This window comes from Rhipicephalus microplus, chromosome 1 (genome assembly GCF_043290135.1).
Source record: "Rhipicephalus microplus isolate Deutch F79 chromosome 1, USDA_Rmic, whole genome shotgun sequence".
Taxonomy (NCBI): domain Eukaryota; kingdom Metazoa; phylum Arthropoda; class Arachnida; order Ixodida; family Ixodidae; genus Rhipicephalus; species Rhipicephalus microplus.
The window spans coordinates 4,071,905-4,091,563 of NC_134700.1; positions in this window are offsets into that span (position 1 = coordinate 4,071,905).

A 19,659-nucleotide genomic window follows, 5' to 3' on the forward strand; every position below is an offset into this window, starting at 1 on the left:
AGTCGGGAACTGCGATATCTAATGTGAAAGCGCTTGCAACCGTCGTTAGGTTAGGTTAGGTTAGGTTACGTTAGGTTAGGTTAGGTTAGGTTTGGTTAGGTTAGGTTAGGTTAGGTTAGGTTATGTTAGGTTAGGTTTGGTTAGGTTAGGTTAGGTTAGGTTGGGTTAGGTAAGGTTAGGTTAGGTTAAATTAGGTTAGGTTAGGTTAGGTTAAGATATGAACCGCGCTAAAACCGCATTAAACAATATCACTTAGTGAGATGCTGTGTTTTTCACCAATACAAGTCGGGAACTGCAATATCTAATGTGAAAGCGCATGAAACCGTCGTAATCTTGTAGAAAACATTGTAAAGTAGCGAATAAAACGTTTTCTAATGATAGAAGTGCGAAGGTTAGGTTAGTTTGAGCTAGGTAGCGTAGTGAAACCACCAAAAACGATGTCATCTAACGAGATAGTGTTGTTTTATTGCGAGTACGAAACTGCGATAGGTGAAATATTGTGAAAGCACAAAAAAATGGCATGATCTAGCCACATACTGCGTCTTGTGCTGTTACAAGTGCGAAACTGCTTTATTGTGATATTCTCGTTAAAGCGCATGCAAGTATCGTGAAACCTTAAAGAACGATGTCATTTAGAGACATACAGCGTTCTGTACTGTAATAAGTTGGTGAAAAACTGTGAGGTCATGCAAATATTGTAATTGTGAACGAAACAGTGTAATAGAGCGTTTTGAGATACAAGTGCGAATGTTAGGTTAGGTTAAGATATGAACCGTCGTAAAACCGCATTAAACACTGTCACATTGTGAGATGCAGTGTTTTTCACCATTACAAGTCGGGAACTGCGATATCTAATGTGAAAGCGCATGAAACCGTCGTTAGGTTAGGTTAGGTTAGGTTTGGTTAGGTTAGGTTAGGTTAGGTTAGGTTAGGTTACGTTAGGTTACGTTAGGTTAGGTTACGTTAGGTTAGGTTAGGTTAGGTAAGGATAATTTGGTTACGTTAGGTAAGGTTAGGTTAGGTTAGGTTAGGTTGGGTTGGGTGTTGTTGGGTTGGGTTGGGTTGGGTTAGGTTGGGTTAGGTTGGGTTAGGTTACGTTAGGTTAGGTTAGGTTACGTTAGGTTATGTTAGGTTAGGTTAGGTTACGTTAGGTTAGGTTAGGTCAGGTAAGGTTAGGTTACGTTAGAATAGGTTAGGTTAGGTTAGGTTACGTTAGGTTAGGTTAGGTTAGGTTTGGTTAGGTTAGGTTAGGTTAGCTAAGGTTAGGTTGGGTTGGGTTGGGTTGGGTTAGGTTGGGTTAGGTTAGGTTAGGTTAGGTAAGGTTAGGTTAGGTTGGGTTAGGTTAGTTTAGGTTAGGTTAGGTTGGGTTGGGTTGGGTTAGGTTAGGTTAGGTTAGGTTAGGTAAGGTTAGGTTAGGTTAGGTTACGTTAGGTTAAGGTATGAACCGTCGTAAAACCGCATTAAACAATGTCACTGAGTGAGATGCAGTGTTTTTCACCTTTACAAGTTGGGAACTGCGATATCTAATGTGAAAGCGCTTGAAACCGTCGTAATGTTGTAGGAAGCAATGTAAAGTAGCGAGTAAAACGTTTTCTAACGATAGAAGTGCGAAGGTTATGTTAGGTTGAGTATGTTAGTTTAAGCTAGGTAGCGTCGTGAAACCACCAAAAACGACGTCATCTAACGAGATGGTGTTGTTTTATTGCGAGTACGAAACTGCGATAGGTGAAATGTTGTGAAAGCTCACAAAACGGCATGAACAAGCTAGATACTGTGTGTTGTACCGTTACAAGTGCGAAACCGCTATAATTTGATATTCTCGTTAAAGCGCATGCAAGCATCGTGAAACCGTAAAGAACGATGTCATTTAGCGTAATACAGCGTTCTGTACTGTAATAAGTTGGTGAAAAACTGTGAGGTCATGCAAATATCGTAAATGTGAACGAAACAGTGTAATAGAGCGTTTTTAGATACAAGTGCGAATGTAGGTTAGGTCAAGATATGAACCGTCATAAAACCGCAATAAACACTGTCACTTTGTGAGATGCAGTGTTTTTCACCATTACAAAGTCGGGAACTGCGATATCTAATGTGAAAGCGCATGAAACCGTCGTTAGGTTAGGTTAGGTTAGGTTAGGTTTGGTTAGGTTAGGTTAGGTTAGGTTAGATTAGGTTAGGTTGGGTTGAGTTGGGTTAGGTTAGGTTAGGTTAGGTTAGTTTGGGTTAGGTTAGGTTAGGTTAGGTTAGGTTTCGTTAGGTTAAGTTACGTTAGGTTAGGTTACGTTAGGTTAGGTTAGGTAAGGATAATTTTGTTAGGTTAGGTAAGGTTAGGTTAGGTTAGGTTAGGTTGGGTTGGGTGTTGTTGGGTTGGGTTAGGTTGGGTTAGGTTAGGTTAGGTTACGTTAGGTTAGGTTAGGTTAGGTTACGTTAGGTTATGTTAGGTTAGGTTAGGTTACGTTAGGTTAGGTTAGGTCAGGTAAGGTTAAGTTACGTTAGAATAGGTTAGGTTAGGTTACGTTAGGTTAGGTTAGGTTAGGTTAGGTTAGGTTTGGTTAGGTTAGGTTAGGTTAGGTTAGGTTAGCTTAGGTTGGGTTGGGTTGGGTTAGGTTAGGTTAGGTAAGGTAAGGTTAGGTTAGGTTAGGTTAGGTTACGTTAGGTTAAGGTATGAACCGTGGTAAAACCGCATTAAACAATGTCACTTAGTAAGATGCAGTGTTTTTCACCTTTACAAGTTGGGAACTGCGATATCTAATGTGAAAGCGCTTGAAACCTTCGTAATGTTGTAGAAAGCAATGTAAAGTAGCGAGTAAAACGTTTTCTAACGATAGAAGTGCGAAGGTTATGCTCGGTTGAGTTATGTTAGTTTGAGCTAGGTAGCGTCGTGAAACCACCAAAAACGACGTCATCTAACGAGATACTGTTGTTTTATTGCGAGTACGAAACTGCGATAGGTGAAATGTTGTGAAAGCACACAAAACGGCATGAACAAGCCAAATACTGCGTGTTGTACCGTTACAAGTGCGAAACTGCTATGTTGTGATATTCTCGTTAAAGCGCATGCAAGCACCGTGAAACCTTAAAGAATGATGTCATTTAGCGAGAGACAGCGTTCTGTACTGCATTAGGTTGGTGAAAAACTGTGAGGTCATGCAAATATCGTAATTGTGAACGAAACAGTGTAATAGAGCGTTTTGAGATACAAGCGCGAATGTTAGGTTAGGTTAAAATATCAACCGTCGTAAAACCGCATTAAACAATGTCACTGAGTGAGATGTAGTGTTTTTCAACATTACAAGTCGGGAACTACGATATCTAATGTGAAAGCGCATGAAACCGTCGTAATCTTGTAGAAAACATTGTTGAGTGGCGAATAAAACGTTTTATAACGATGGAAGTTCGAAGGTTAGGTTAGGTTAGGTTAGTTTAAGCTAGATAGCGTCGTGAAACTACCAAAAACGACGTCATATAACGAGATAGTGTTGTTTTATTGCGAGTATTAAACTGCGATAGGTGAAATGTTGCGAAAGCACACAAAACGGCATGAACAAGCCAAATACTGCGTGTTCTACCGTTACAAGTGCGAAACTGCTATATTGTGATATTCTCGTTAAAGCGCATGCAAGCATCGTGAAAGCTTAAAGAACAATGTCATTTAGCGAGATACAGCGTTCTGTACTGCAATAAGTTGGTGAAAAACTGTGAGGTTATGCAAATATCGTAATTGTGAACGAAACAGTGTAATAGAGCGTTTTTCAATACAAGTGCGAATGTTAGGTTAGGTTAAGATATGAACCGTCGTAAAACCGCATGAAACAATGTCACTAAGTGAGATGCAGTGTTTTTCACCATTACAAGTCGGGAACTGCGATATCTAATGTGAAAGCGCATGAAACCGTCGTTAGGTTAGGTTAGGTTAGGTTAGGTTAGGTTTGGTTAGGTTAGGTTAGGTTAGGTTAGATTAGGTTATGTTGGGTTGAGTTGGGTTAGGTTAGGTTAGGTTAGGTTAGGTTGGGTTAGGTTAGGTTAGGTTAGGTTACGTTAGGTTAGGTTAGGTAAGGTTAGGTTAGGTTAGGCTAGGTTGGGTTGGGTGTTGTTGGGTTGGGTTGGGTTATGTTGGGTTAGGTTAGGTTAGGTTACGTTAGGTTAGGTTGGGTTAGGTTAGTTTAGGTTAGGTTAGGTTAGGTTAGGCTGGGTTGGGTTGGGTTAGGTTAGGTTAGGTTAGGTAAGGTAAGGTTAGGTTAGGTTAGGTTAGGTTACGTTAGGTTAAGGTATGAACCGTCGTAAAACCGCATTAAACAATGTCACTTAGTGAGATGCAGTGTTTTTCACCTTTACAAGTTGGGAACTGCGATATCTAATGTGAAAGCGCTTGAAACCGTCGTAATGTTGTAGAAAGCAATGTAAAGTAGCGAGTAAAACGTTTTCTAACGATAGAAGTGCGAAGGTTATGTTAGGTTGAGTTATGTTAGTTTAAGCTAGGTAGCGTCGTGAAACCACCAAAAACGACGTCATCTAACGAGATAGTGTTGTTTTATTGCGAGTACGAAACTGCGATAGGTGAAATGTTGTGAAAGCACACAAAACGGCATGAACAAGCCAAATACTGCGTGTTGTACCTTTACAAGTGCGAAACTGCTATGTTGTGATATTCTCGTTAAAGCGCATGCAAGCATCGTGAAACCTTAAAGAATGATGTCATTATCGAGAGACAGCGTTTTGTACTGTTATAAGTTGGTGAAAAACTGTGAGGTCATGCAAATATTGTAATTGTTAACGAAACAGTGTAATAGAGCGTTTTGAGATACAAGCGCAAATGTTAGGTTAGGTTAAGATATGAACCGTCGTAAAACCGCATGAAACAATGTCACTAAGTGAGATGCAGTGTTTTTCACCATTACAAGTGAGTACTGCGATATCTATTGTGAAAGCGCATGAAACTGTCGTAATGTTGTAGAGAGCATTGTAAAGTAGCGAGTAAAACGTTTTCTAACGATAGAAGTGCGAAGGTTATATTAGGTTGAGTTATGTTAGTTTAAGCTAGGTAGCGTCGTGAGACCACCAAAAAGGACGTCATCTAACGTGATAGTGTTGTTTGATTGCATGTACGAAACAGCAATAGGTGAAATGTTGTGAAAGTACACAAAACGGCATGAACAAGCCAGATACTGCGTGTTGTACCGTTACAAGTGCGAAACTGCTATAATGTGACATTCTCGTTAAAGCGCATGCAAGCATCGTGAAACCTTAAAGAACGATGTCATTTAGCGAGATACAGCGTTCTGTACTCCAATAAGTTGGTGAAAAACTGTGAGGTTATGCAAATATTGTAATTGTAGACGAAAGAGTGTAATAGAGCGTTTGTAGATACAAGCGCGAAAGTTAGGTTAGGTTAAGATATGAACCGTCGTAAAACCGCAATAAAAAATGTCACTAAGTGAGATGCAGTGTTTTTCACCATTACAAGTCGGGAACTGCGATATCTATTGTGAAAGCGCATGAAACTGTCGTAATGTTATAGAGAGCATTGTAAAGTAGCGAGTAAAACGTTTTCTAAAGATAGAAGTGCGAAGGTTATATTAGGTTGAGTTATGTTAGTTGAAGCTAGGTAGCGTCGTGAGACCACCAAAAAGGACGTCATCTAACGAGATAGTGTTGTTTTATTGCATGTACGAAACTGCAATAGGTGAAATGTGAAAGCACACAAAACGGCATGAACAAGCTAGATACTGTGTGTTGTACCGTTACAAGTGCGAAACTGCTATAATGTGATATTCTCGTTAAAGCGCATGCAAGCATCGTGAAACCGTAAAGAACGATGTCATTTAGCGTAATACAGCGTTCTGTACTGTAATAAGTTGGTGAAAAACTGTGAGGTCAAGCAAATATCGTAAATGTGAACGAAACAGTGTAATAGAGCGTTTTTAGATACAAGTGCGAATGTAGGTTAGGTCAAGATATGAACCGTCATAAAACCGCAATAAACAATGTCACTTAGTGAGATGCAGTGTTTTTCACCATTACAACTCGGGAACTGCGATATCTAATGTGAAAGCGCATGAAACCGTCGTAATGTTGTAGAGAGCATTGTAAAGTAGCGAGTAAAACGTTTTCTAACGATAGAAGTGCGAAGGTTATGTTAGGATGAGTTATGTTTAAGCTAGGTAGCGTCGTCAAACCACCAAAAAGGACGTCATCTAACGAGATATATTTGTTTTATTTCATGTACCAAACTGCAATAGGTGAAATGTTGTGAAAGCACACAAAACGGCATGAACAAGCCAAATACTGCGTGTTGTACCGTTACAAGTGCGAAACTGCTATGTTGTGATATTCTCGTTAAAGCGCATGCAAGCATCGTGAAACATTAAAGATTGATGTCATTTAGCGAGATACAGCGTTCTGTACTGTAATAAGTTGGTGAAAAACTGTGAGGTCAGGCAAATATCGTAATTGTGAACGAAACAGTGTAATAGAGCGTTTTTCAATACAAGTGCGAATGTTAGGTTAGGTTAGGTTAGGTTAGGTTAGGTTAGGTTAGGTTAGGTTAGGTTAGGTTGGGTTAGGTAAGGTTAGGTTAGGTTAAATTAGGTTAGGTTAGGTTAGGTTAAGATATGAACCGTCGTAAAACCGCATTAAACAATGTCACTTAGTGAGATGCAGTGTTTTTCACCATTACAAGTCGGGAACTGCGATATCTAATGTGAAAGCGCTTGCAACCGTCGTTAGGTTAGGTTAGGTTAGGTTTGGTTAGGTTAGGTTAGGTTAGGTTAGGTTATGTTAGGTTAGGTTTGGTTAGGTTAGGTTAGGTTAGGTTGGGTTAGGTAAGGTTAGGTTAGGTTAAATTAGGTAAGGTTAGGTTAGGTTAAGATATTGTTACGTGAGTAACGAGACAAAGTATTGCGAATATATTCGAAAAATATATTGGCAAGAGCGGTTGCAGCACTGGCCAGTCTGGCTCCGAGCTCGAGCAGCCAGCGAGCCTCATCTTCTTCGTCGGGCGCACACGCGCATTCGCACTATGGTTTGTGGCAGCCTACAGGTAGCATAACCCCCGTCGGCAAAGGCGCCGTCTCGGCGCATCTAGATGTCAAGATCATTGGGCGAGTGGTACTGCTTCAGGCGTGCGACGTGTACGATGTCGCTGGCCCTAGGGGTGGATGAAGACGGCGAGGCAGCAGGAGTGATTTCATAAGTGACGGGAGTCACCTCACGAAGTACTCTGTAGGGCCCTGTGTACCGAGAGAGCAGCTTGTCAGACAGGCCAACGTGCCTGGTCGGAGACCACAGCAGAACCAACGAACCGGGCGAAAAGTGCACATCGCGGTGTCGTTGGTCGTACCGACGCCGTTGGTTTGCTTGGGAGGTCAGAAGGCGAGCACGAGCGGTTTCGCGTGCGTGGGCGGCCCGGCTGATGGCGTCCAGAGCATATTGTGAAGTTGGAGCTGCTGGTAACGGAATCGTCGTATCGAGGGGTAATGTGGGTTCGCGGCCGAACAGCAAGAAAAAAGGGGAGTAACCAGCCGTGTCGTGGCGCGAAGAATTGTAGGCAAATGTCACGTATGGTAAAGCGATGTCCCAGTCAGAGTGATCTGAGGAAACGTACTTTGCAAGCATGTCAGTTAGGGTTCGGTTCAGGCGTTCTGTGAGGCCATTTGTTTGCGGATGGTACGACGTAGTGAGCTTGTGGCGTGTTGCACAAGAGCGTAGAATGTCCGCTATGACTTTCGATAGAAATGTGCGGCCTCGGTCCGTGAGCAGCTGGCGTGGAGCACCATGTTGCAAGATCACGTCGTGTAGAAGAAAATCGGCGACGTCAGTGGCGCAACTTGTTGGAAGGGCGCGTGTGATTGCGTAGCGTGTGGCGTAGTCTGTGGCCACAGCTATCCACCTGTTGCCAGCAGAAGACAGAGGAAAAGGGCCGAGTAAGTCCAAGCCGACGCGAAAGAAAGGTTCAGTAGAAATATCGAGTGGTTGAAGGCGCCCAGCCGGAAGCGTCGATGGTGTTTTGCGGCGCTGACATTCCTCACACGCCGCGACGTATCTTCTGACGGACCGTGCCAGACCTGGCCAATAGAAGCGACGGCGAATGCGGTCGTATGTGCGGGACACACCCAGGTGACCGGCAGTAGGAACGTCATGAAGTTCGTGGAGTACAGCCAAGCGGAGGTGTTTGGGTATGGCAAGCAGCAGAGATGGGCCGTCTGGATGGAAGTTATGCCGGTATAATGTGCCATTCTGGAGTACGAACGAGCGATAGGATCGGTTCGATGGGGAGGAGTCGAGGCGCTCAATGATAGCTCGTAGGGCTGCATCACGGCGTTGCTCGTCGGCTATGTGGTTCAGTTGAGAAACGGAGCACACGCAGGCGTCGTTGTCAGGTATGGTGGCCGATGGGTCAACTGGATAGCGAGAAAGGCAATCGGCGTCCTGGTGCAGGCGTCCAGACTTGTATATCACAGAAAAGGTGTATTCTTGCAGTCGCAGAGCCCAGCGACCAAGTCGACCTGTAGGATCTCTTAAGGATGAAAGCCAGCAGAGCGCGTGGTGGTCGGTGACGACGGAAAAGTGAGTGCCATATAAATATGGACGGAATTTTGAGACCGCCCAGACAAGAGCAAGGCATTCTCGCTCTGTGATCGAATAGTTACGCTCTGCAGGTGTAAGGAGGCGGCTAGCATACGCGATAACGCGGTCGTGTCCCTGTTGGCATTGGGCGAGAACGGCTCCGATACCGTGACCACTGGCATCAGTTCGGACCTCAGTTCGGGCAGATGGGTCAAAGTGGGCGAGGATAGGGGGCGTCGTCAAAAGTGTTATGAGGTGAGAGAAGGCGGCAGCTTGAGTGGACCCCCACGAAAATGGAACGCCTTTCTTCAAAAGATCGGTAAGTGGTTGGGCGATTGCCGCAAAATCTTTCACGAACCGCCTAAAGTAGGAGCAAAGTCCCACAAAGCTCCGGACATCTTTGGCGGATTGGGGTACTGGGAAATTCGTGACGGCACGAATTTTCTCAGGGTCCGGTCTCACACCAGAAGCATCGACAAGGTGGCCCAGCACGGTAATCTGTCGGCGGCCGAAGTGACACTTCGAGGAGTTCAACTGGAGGCCAGCTTTGCGGAAGACGTCGAGAATGGCCGACAGACGCTCAAGGTGGGTCTCAAACGTAGGTGCAAATACGAGGACGTCGTCTAGGTAACACAGGCATGTTGACCATTTGAACCCGTGTAGCAGAGAGTCCATCATACGTTCGAACGTGGCGGGGGCATTGCATAGGCCGAAGGGCATAACCTTGAATTGGTATAGGCCATCTGGAGTGATGAAGGCGGTCTTTTCTTGGTCTTTCTCGTCTACGGCAATCTGCCAATAACCAGAACGAAGGTCGATGGATGAAAAGTAGCGTGCGCCGTGGAGACAATCGAGGGCGTCATCAATACGTGGTAAAGGATACACGTCCTTTTTGGTGATTCGATTTAGATGCCGGTAATCGATGCAAAAACGCCATGTGTTGTCCTTCTTTTTAACCAGGACGACGGGTGACGCCCATGGGCTTGATGAGGGCTCAATAATGCCTTTAGTTAACATCTTATTCACTTCAGCTTGAATAATCTGGCGCTCCGACGCGGACACGCGATACGGTCGACGGTGAATGGGAGCAGCATCACCGGTGTTGATGCGGTGCTTTACAAGAGAAGTTTGGCCGAGTGGGCGGTCGTCAAGGTCGAAGATGTCACGGTAGGAAGCTAGAAGGCGTGCGAGAGCGGCTGATTGCGCTGGGGGAAGGTCAGGGTCGATCATGGGACGTATTGACATGTCGAGGCATGTGGCATCGAGTGGGCGACAAGGAAAATTGGGGCATGCGTCGGCTGCGAAAGTGGTGACGTGATCATCGGCTAAGGACCGCAACGTGGCAATTAGGATGCCTTCAGGGAGGACTTGCTTTGTGAAGCCGAAATTTATGACGGGTAGACGGGTCCGGTTGGAGGCTACAGTTACGATGCAGTGAGGGACGGTGACGTCACGTGCCAGTAGGACATCAGGAATCGGTGTGACGATGTAATTCCCATCCAATACGGGTGAGGTCGTGGCGAATTCGGTGAATGTGAGGGCTTTAGGCGGTAAGCGGAGGAAGTCTGTGGCAGAAAGGCCGTGTTGAGGTTCAGGGTGAATATCCGGCTGAAGAGGAAGGTCTAAGCAAAGAGTACCAGCGGAACAGTCGATCAGAGCAGAATGGGTCGACAGGAAGTCCATCCCTAAGATGAGGTCATGAGGACAGTTCTGGAGCACCGTGAATAGAACAGGGATGTAACGGTCGGCGATGCGTATGCGAGCCGTACACATGCCAATGACAGGAACAGTGCCGCCATCGGCCACACGTACAGCTTCGGTAGCAGGGGGCGTGAGTACTTTTCTTAAGCGGCGACAAAGATGAACGCTGATTATGGACACATGAGCGCCAGTATCGACTAGTGCCGACAGAGAAATACCGTCCACGTGTACATCGACAAGATTTTTGTTCGTATGAAGCGTCAATGGAGGGTTTGGTTCAGACAGGGATGATGCAGCACTACCTCCAGGGGCTGCACTGTCTAGTTTTCCGTCGGGTACGATGAAAAGTTAGGCGGCGAGTGATGGCGGCGTGGCTGGGGCGACGGGGAACGACGGCGTTGAGGGGACGGAGAACGAGCAGGAAGGCGGCTGTTAGACGTGTCGAAAGCAGGGGCGGTACGGCTGGACGAATACCGGCGAAGATCTTCATATGGGCTATAAGGTGCGAAAAACTGGCTCCTATGTGGCGGCGTCCAGGAGGCACGGCAGTAGCGGGAGACATGTCCAACGCGGTGGCACCGGAAGCAGATCGGTTTGTCGTCAGGAGTTCGCCATTCCGCCGGGTTGCGAGATCGTGGAGCAACAAATGGGTCACGTCGAGGTGCATTAATGGGAATTGGTCTGGAGGAGGGGCAAGAGATGGGGCAAGCATCAGGGGACCCGCGGTTGGCGAATTCTTGTCGTACGACCGCCTGAATAACGGAGATCGCGGGGGTTGTCGGTATCGTATGTTCGAAGGAAGTGGGCTGAAGCGGCGCTGGACTTGCTGCTTCAAGTTCCCGTCGAACGATACGCGTTACACTCTGCTCAAAGGGCGGTGTGACGGTAGAATCGGAGCAGGTGGACGTAGCCGCCGTGTTTGGCAACCGAGAAAAAGGAGGGCGCACCCGACGGCTTTTTGCTGTTTCGAAACGGCGGCATTCTTGAATTACACGGTCGATGGTCGAGACGTTAGTGTACACCAGCAAATTGAAGGCGTCGTCCGCGATCCCCTTCAAAACGTGTCCAACCTTTTCAGCCTCAGACATCGCCTCGTCCACTTTTCGGCAAAGAGCGAGAACTTCTTGGATGTATGACACATACGATTCAGTTGGCGACTGGACACGGGTAGCCAGCTCCTGTCGTGCAGCTGCGTGGCGACCGGTCGGGTCCCCAAAGATGTCACGTAGCTTCTCCTTGAACGTGTCCCAGCTGGTGAGTTCGGACTCATTTGTCTCGTACCAGACACGCGGGGTTCCGTCCAAGTAGAAGAGAACATTAGCGAGCATCATGGTAGGGTCCCAACGGTGAGTTTGACTGACCCGTTCATAAAGGCGAAGCCATTTGTCGACGTCGAGGCCAGGTTGCGCAGAAAATGTCCCGGGATCACGTGGTGTTTGGACGGCGACAAAGGTTGTCGGAGAAGCCGCAGATGATGAAGCGGACGCGTTGTCACTGGAAGCCATGGCGGGAAGCTGGAGGATGCGGCCACTGCGGAGCTGCGTGGTGAGGACGGGGATCGTTCCACCTCCACCAAATATGTTACGTGAGTAACGAGACAAAGTATTGCGAATATATTCGAAAAATATATTGGCAAGAGCGGTTGCAGCACTGGCCAGTCTGGCTCCGAGCTCGAGCAGCCAGCGAGCCTCATCTTCTTCGTCGGGCGCACACGCGCATTCGCACTATGGTTTGTGGCAGCCTACAGGTAGCAATATGAACCGCGCTAAAACCGCATTAAACAATATCACTTAGTGAGATGCTGTGTTTTTCACCATTACAAGTCGGGAACTGCGATATCTAATGTGAAAGCGCATGAAACTGTCGTAATCTTGTAGAAAACATTGTAAAGTAGCGAATAAAACGTTTTCTAATGATAGAAGTGCGAAGGTTAGGTTAGTTTGAGCTAGGTAGCGTAGTGAAACCACCAAAAACGATGTCATCTAACGAGATAGTGTTGTTTTATTGCGAGTACGAAACTGCGATAGGTGAAATATTGTGAAAGCACACAAAATGGCATGATCTAGCCAGATACTGCGTCTTGTGCTGTTACAAGTGCGAAACTGCTTTATTGTGATATTCTCGTTAAAGCGCATGCAAGTATCGTGAAACCTTAAAGAACGATGTCATTTAGAGACATACAGCGTTCTGTACTGTAATAAGTTGGTGAAAAACTGTGAGGTCATGCAAATATTGTAATTGTGAACGAAACAGTGTAATAGAGCGTTTTGAGATACAAGTGCGAATGTTAGGTTAGGTTAAGATATGAACCGTCGTAAAACCGCATTAAACACTGTCACATTGTGAGATGCAGTGTTTTTCACCATTACAAGTCGGGAACTGCGATATCTAATGTGAAAGCGCATGAAACCGTCGTTAGGTTAGGTTAGGTTAGGTTTGGTTAGGTTAGGTTAGGTTAGGTTAGATTAGGTTAGGTTGGGTTGAGTTGGGTTAGGTTAGGTTAGGTTAGGTTGGGTTAGGTTAGGTTACGTTAGGTTAGGTTAGGTCACGTTAGGTTACGTTAGGTTAGGTTACGTTAGGTTAGGTTAGGTTAGGTAAGGATAATTTGGTTACGTTAGGTAAGGTTAGGTTAGGTTAGGTTAGGTTGGGTTGGGTGTTGTTGGGTTGGGTTGGGTTGGGTTAGGTTGGGTTAGGTTGGGTTAGGTTACGTTAGGTTAGGTTAGGTTACGTTAGGTTATGTTAGGTTAGGTTAGGTTACGTTAGGTTAGGTTAGGTCAGGTAAGGTTAGGTTACGTTAGAATAGGTTAGGTTAGGTTAGGTTACGTTAGGTTAGGTTAGGTTAGGTTAGGTTTGGTTAGGTTAGGTTAGGTTAGCTAAGGTTAGGTTAGGTTGGGTTGGGTTGGGTTAGGTTGGGTTAGGTTAGGTTAGGTTAGGTTATGTAAGGTTAGGTTAGGTTGGGTTAGGTTAGTTTAGGTTAGGTTAGGTTGGGTTGGGTTGGGTTAGGTTAGGTTAGGTTAGGTAAGGTTAGGTTAGGTTAGGTTACGTTAGGTTAAGGTATGAACCGTCGTAAAACCGCATTAAACAATGTCACTGAGTGAGATGCAGTGTTTTTCACCTTTACAAGTTGGGAACTGCGATATCTAATGTTAAAGCGCTTGAAACCGTCGTAATGTTGTAGGAAGCAATGTAAAGTAGCGAGTAAAACGTTTTCTAACGATAGAAGTGCGAAGGTTATGTTAGGTTGAGTATGTTAGTTTAAGCTAGGTAGCGTCGTGAAACCACCAAAAACGACGTCATCTAACGAGATAGTGTTGTTTTATTGCGAGTACGAAACTGCGATAGGTGAAATGTTGTGAAAGCTCACAAAACGGCATGAACAAGCCAAATACTGCGTGTTGTACCGTTACAAGTGCGAAACTGCTATGTTGTGATATTCTCGTTAAAGCGCATGCAAGCATCGTGAAACCTTAAAGAATGATGTCATTTAGCGAGAGACAGCGTTCTGTACTGTAATAAGTTGGTGAAAAACTGTGAGGTCATGCAAATATCGTAATTGTGAACGAAACAGTGTAATAGAGCGTTTTGAGATACAAGTGCGAATGTTAGGTTAGGTTAAGATATGAACCGTCGTAAAACCACATTAAACACTGTCACTTTGTGAGATGCAGTGTTTTTCACCATTACAAAGTCGGGAACTGCGATATCTAATGTAAAAGCGCATGAAACCGTCGTTAGGTTAGGTTAGGTTAGGTTAGGTTTGGTTAGGTTAGGTTAGGTTAGGTTAGATTAGGTTAGGTTGGGTTGAGTTGGGTTAGGTTAGGTTAGGTTAGGTTAGTTTGGGTTAGGTTAGGTTAGGTTAGGTTAGGTTTCGTTAGGTTAGGTTAGGTTACGTTAGGTTACGTTAGGTTAGGTTACGTTAGGTTAGGTTAGGTAAGGATAATTTTGTTAGGTTAGGTAAGGTTAGGTTAGGTTAGGTTAGGTTGGGTTGGGTGTTGTTGGGTTGGGTTAGGTTGGGTTAGGTTAGGTTAGGTTACGTTAGGTTAGGTTAGGTTAGGTTACGTTAGGTTATGTTAGGTTAGGTTAGGTTACGTTAGGTTAGGTTAGGTCAGGTAAGGTTAGGTTACGTTAGAATAGGTTAGGTTAGGTTACGTTAGGTTAGGTTAGGTTAGGTTAGGTTAGGTTTGGTTAGGTTAGATTAGGTTAGGTTAGGTTAGCTTAGGTTGGGTTGGGTTGGGTTAGGTTAGGTTAGGTAAGGTAAGGTTAGGTTAGGTTAGGTTAGGTTACGTTAGGTTAAGGTATGAACCGTCGTAAAACCGCATTAAACAATGTCACTTAGTAAGATGCAGTGTTTTTCACCTTTACAAGTTGGGAACTGCGATATCTAATGTGAAAGCGCTTGAAACCGTCGTATTGTTGTAGAAAGCAATGTAAAGTAGCGAGTAAAACGTTTTCTAACGATAGAAGTGCGAAGGTTATGCTCGGTTGAGTTATGTTAGTTTGAGCTAGGTAGCGTCGTGAAACCACCAAAAACGACGTCATCTAACGAGATACTGTTGTTTTATTGCGAGTACGAAACTGCGATAGGTGAAATGTTGTGAAAGCACACAAAACGGCATGAACAAGCCAAATACTGCGTGTTGTACCGTTACATGTGCGAAACTGCTATGTTGTGATATTCTCGTTAAAGCGCATGCAAGCATCGTGGAACTTTACAGAATGATGTCATTTAGCGAGAGACAGCGTTCAGTACTGTATTAAGTTGGTGAAAAACTGTGAGGTCATGCAAATATCCTAATTGTGAATGAAACAGTGTAATAGAGCGTTTTTCAATACAAGTGCGAATGTTAGGTTAGGTTAAGATATGAACCGTCGTAAAACCGCATTAAACAATGTCACTTAGTGAGATGCAGTGTTTTTCATTATTACAAGTCGGGAACTGCGATATCTAATGTGAAAGCGCATGAAACCGTCGTTAGGTTAGGTTAGGTTAGGTTAGGTTAGGTTAGGTTTGGTTAGGTTAGGTTAGGTTAGGTTAGGTTAGATTAGGTTATGTTGGGTTGAGTTGGGTTAGGTTAGGTTAGGTTAGGTTGGGTTAGGTTAGGTTAGGTTAGGTTACGTTAGGTTAGGTTAGGTTAGGTAAGGTTAGGTTAGGTTAGGCTAGGTTGGGTTGGGTGTTGTTGGGTTGGGTTGGGTTGGGTTATGTTGGGTTAGGTTGGGTTAGGTTAGTTTAGGTTAGGTTAGGTTAGGCTGGGTTGGGTTGGGTTAGGTTAGGTTAGGTTAGGTAAGGTTAGGTTAGGTTAGGTTAGGTTACGTTAGGTTAAGGTATGAACCGTCGTAAAACCGCATTAAACAATGTCACTTAGTGAGATGCAGTGTTTTTCACCTTTACAAGTTGGGAACTGCGATATCTAATGTGAAAGCGCTTGAAACCGTCGTTAGGTTAGGTTAGGTTAGGTTAGGTTTGGTTAGGTTAGGTTAGGTTAGGTTAGATTAGGTTAGGTTGGGTTGAGTTGGGTTAGGTTAGGTTAGGTTAGGTTAGTTTGGGTTAGGTTAGGTTAGGTTAGGTTAGGTTTCGTTAGGTTAGGTTAGGTTACGTTAGGTTACGTTAGGTTAGGTTACGTTAGGTTAGGTTAGGTAAGGATAATTTTGTTAGGTTAGGTAAGGTTAGGTTAGGTTAGGTTAGGTTGGGTTGGGTGTTGTTGGGTTGGGTTAGGTTGGGTTAGGTTAGGTTAGGTTACGTTAGGTTAGGTTAGGTTAGGTTACGTTAGGTTATGTTAGGTTAGGTTAGGTTACGTTAGGTTAGGTTAGGTCAGGTAAGGTTAGGTTACGTTAGAATAGGTTAGGTTAGGTTACGTTAGGTTAGGTTAGGTTAGGTTAGGTTTGGTTAGGTTAGATTAGGTTAGGTTAGGTTAGCTTAGGTTGGGTTGGGTTGGGTTAGGTTAGGTTAGGTAAGGTAAGGTTAGGTTAGGTTAGGTTACGTTAGGTTAAGGTATGAACCGTCGTAAAACCGCATTAAACAATGTCACTTAGTAAGATGCAGTGTTTTTCACCTTTACAAGTTGGGAACTGCGATATCTAATGTGAAAGCGCTTGAAACCGTCGTAATGTTGTAGAAAGCAATGTAAAGTAGCGAGTAAAACGTTTTCTAACGATAGAAGTGCGAAGGTTATGCTCGGTTGAGTTATGTTAGTTTGAGCTAGGTAGCGTCGTGAAACCACCAAAAACGACGTCATCTAACGAGATACTGTTGTTTTATTGCGAGTACGAAACTGCGATAGGTGAAATGTTGTGAAAGCACACAAAACGGCATGAACAAGCCAAATACTGCGTGTTGTACCGTTACAAGTGCGAAACTGCTATGTTGTGATATTCTCGTTAAAGCGCATGCAAGCACCGTGAAACCTTAAAGAATGATGTCATTTAGCGAGAGACAGCGTTCTGTACTGTATTAAGTTGGTGAAAAACTGTGAGGTCATGCAAATATCGTAATTGTGAATGAAACAGTGTAATAGAGCGTTTTTCAATACAAGTGCGAATGTTAGGTTAGGTTAAGATATGAACTGTCGTAAAACCGCATTAAACAATGTCACTTAGTGAGATGCAGTGTTTTTCATTATTACAAGTCGGGAACTGCGATATGTAATGTGAAAGCGCATGAAACCGTCGTTAGGTTAGGTTAGGTTAGGTTAGGTTAGGTTAGGTTAGGTTTGGTTAGGTTAGGTTAGGTTAGGTTAGGTTAGGTTAGATTAGGTTATGTTGGGTTGAGTTGGGTTAGGTTAGGTTAGGTTAGGTTAGGTTGGGTTAGGTTAGGTTAGGTTAGGTTACGTTAGGTTAGGCTAGGTAAGGTTAGGTTAGGTTAGGCTAGGTTGGGTTGGGTGTTGTTGGGTTGGGTTGGGTTGGGTTATGTTGGGTTAGGTTAGGTTAGGTTACGTTAGGTTAGGTTGGGTTAGGTTAGTTTAGGTAAGGTTAGGTTAGGTTAGGCTGGGTTGGGTTGGGTTAGGTTAGGTTAGGTTAGGTTAGGTAAGGTTAGGTTAGGTTAGGTTAGGTTACGTTAGGTTAAGGTATGAACCGTCGTAAAACCGCATTAAACAATGTCACTTAGTAAGATGCAGTGTTTTTCACCTTTACAAGTTGGGAACTGCGATATCTAATGTGAAAGCGCTTGAAACCGTCGTAATGTTGTAGAAAGCAATGTAAAGTAGCGAGTAAAACGTTTTCTAACGATAGAAGTGCGAAGGTTATGTTAGGTTGAGTTATGTTAGTTTAAGCTAGGTAGCGTCGTGAAACCACCAAAAACGACGTCATCTAACGAGATAGTGTTGTTTTATTGCGAGTACGAAACTGCGTAAGGTGAAATGTTGTGAAAGCACACAAAACGGCATGAACAAGCCAAATACTGCGTGTTGTACCTTTACAAGTGCGAAACTGCTATGATGTGATATTCTCGTTAAAGCGCATGCAAGCATCGTGAAACCTTAAAGAATGATGTCATTATCGAGAGACAGCGTTTTGTACTGTAATAAGTTGGTGAAAACTGTGAGGTCATGCAAATATTGTAATTGTTAACGAAACAGTGTAATAGAGCGTTTTGAGATACAAGCGCAAATGTTAGGTTAGGTTAAGATATGAACCGTCGTAAAACCGCATGAAACAATGTCACTAAGTGAGATGCAGTGTTTTTCACCATTACAAGTCGGGAACTGCGATATCTATTGTGAAAGTGCATGAAACTGTCGTAATGTTATAGAGAGCATTGTAAAGTAGCGAGTAAAACGTTTTCTAAAGATAGAAGTGCGAAGGCTATATTAGGTTGAGTTATGTTAGTTGAAGCTAGGTAGCGTCGTGAGACCACCAAAAAGGACGTCATCTAACGAGATAGTGTTGTTTTATTGCATGTACGAAACCGCAATAGGTGAAATGTGAAAGCACACAAAACGGCATGAACAAGCTAGATACTGTGTGTTGTACCGTTACAAGTGCGAAACTGCTATAATGTGATATTCTCGTTAAAGCGCATGCAAGCATCGTGAAACCGTAAAGAACGATGTCATTTAGCGTAATACAGCGTTCTGTACTGTAATAAGTTGGTGAAAAACTGTGAGGTCATGCAAATATCGTAAATGTGAACGAAACAGTGTAATAGAGCGTTTTTAGATACAAGTGCGAATGTAGGTTAGGTCAAGATATGAACCGTCATAAAACCGCAATAAACAATGTCACTTAGTGAGATGCAGTGTTTTTCACCATTACAACTCGGGAACTGCGATATCTAATGTGAAAGCGCATGAAACCGTCGTAATGTTGTAGAGAGCATTGTAAAGTAGCGAGTAAAACGTTTTCTAACGATAGAAGTGCGAAGGTTATGTTAGGTTGAGTATGTTAGTTTAAGCTAGGTAGCGTCGTGAAACCACCAAAAACGACGTCATCTAACGAGATAGTGTTGTTTTATTGCGAGTACGAAACTGCGATAGGTGAAATGTTGTGAAAGCTCACAAAACGGCATGAACAAGCCAAATACTGCGTGTTGTACCGTTACAAGTGCGAAACTGCTATGTTGTGATATTCTCGTTAAAGCGCATGCAAGCATCGTGAAACCTTAAAGAATGATGTCATTTAGCGAGAGACAGCGTTCTGTACTGTAATAAGTTGGTGAAAAACTGTGAGGTCATGCAAATATCGTAATTGTGAACGAAACAGTGTAATAGAGCGTTTTGAGATACAAGTGCGAATGTTAGGTTAGGTTAAGATATGAACCGTCGTAAAACCACATTAAACACTGTCACTTTGTGAGATGCAGTGTTTTTCACCATTACAAAGTCGGGAACTGCGATATCTAATGTAAAAGCGCATGAAACCGTCGTTAGGTTAGGTTAGGTTAGGTTAGGTTTGGTTAGGTTAGGTTAGGTTAGGTTAGATTAGGTTAGGTTGGGTTGAGTTGGGTTAGGTTAGGTTAGGTTAGGTTAGTTTGGGTTAGGTTAGGTTAGGTTAGGTTAGGTTTCGTTAGGTTAGGTTAGGTTACGTTAGGTTACGTTAGGTTAGGTTACGTTAGGTTAGGTTAGGTAAGGATAATTTTGTTAGGTTAGGTAAGGTTAGGTTAGGTTAGGTTAGGTTGGGTTGGGTGTTGTTGGGTTGGGTTAGGTTGGGTTAGGTTAGGTTAGGTTACGTTAGGTTAGGTTAGGTTAGGTTACGTTAGGTTATGTTAGGTTAGGTTAGGTTACGTTAGGTTAGGTTAGGTCAGGTAAGGTTAGGTTACGTTAGAATAGGTTAGGTTAGGTTACGTTAGGTTAGGTTAGGTTAGGTTTGGTTAGGTTAGATTAGGTTAGGTTAGGTTAGCTTAGGTTGGGTTGGGTTGGGTTAGGTTAGGTTAGGTAAGGTAAGGTTAGGTTAGGTTAG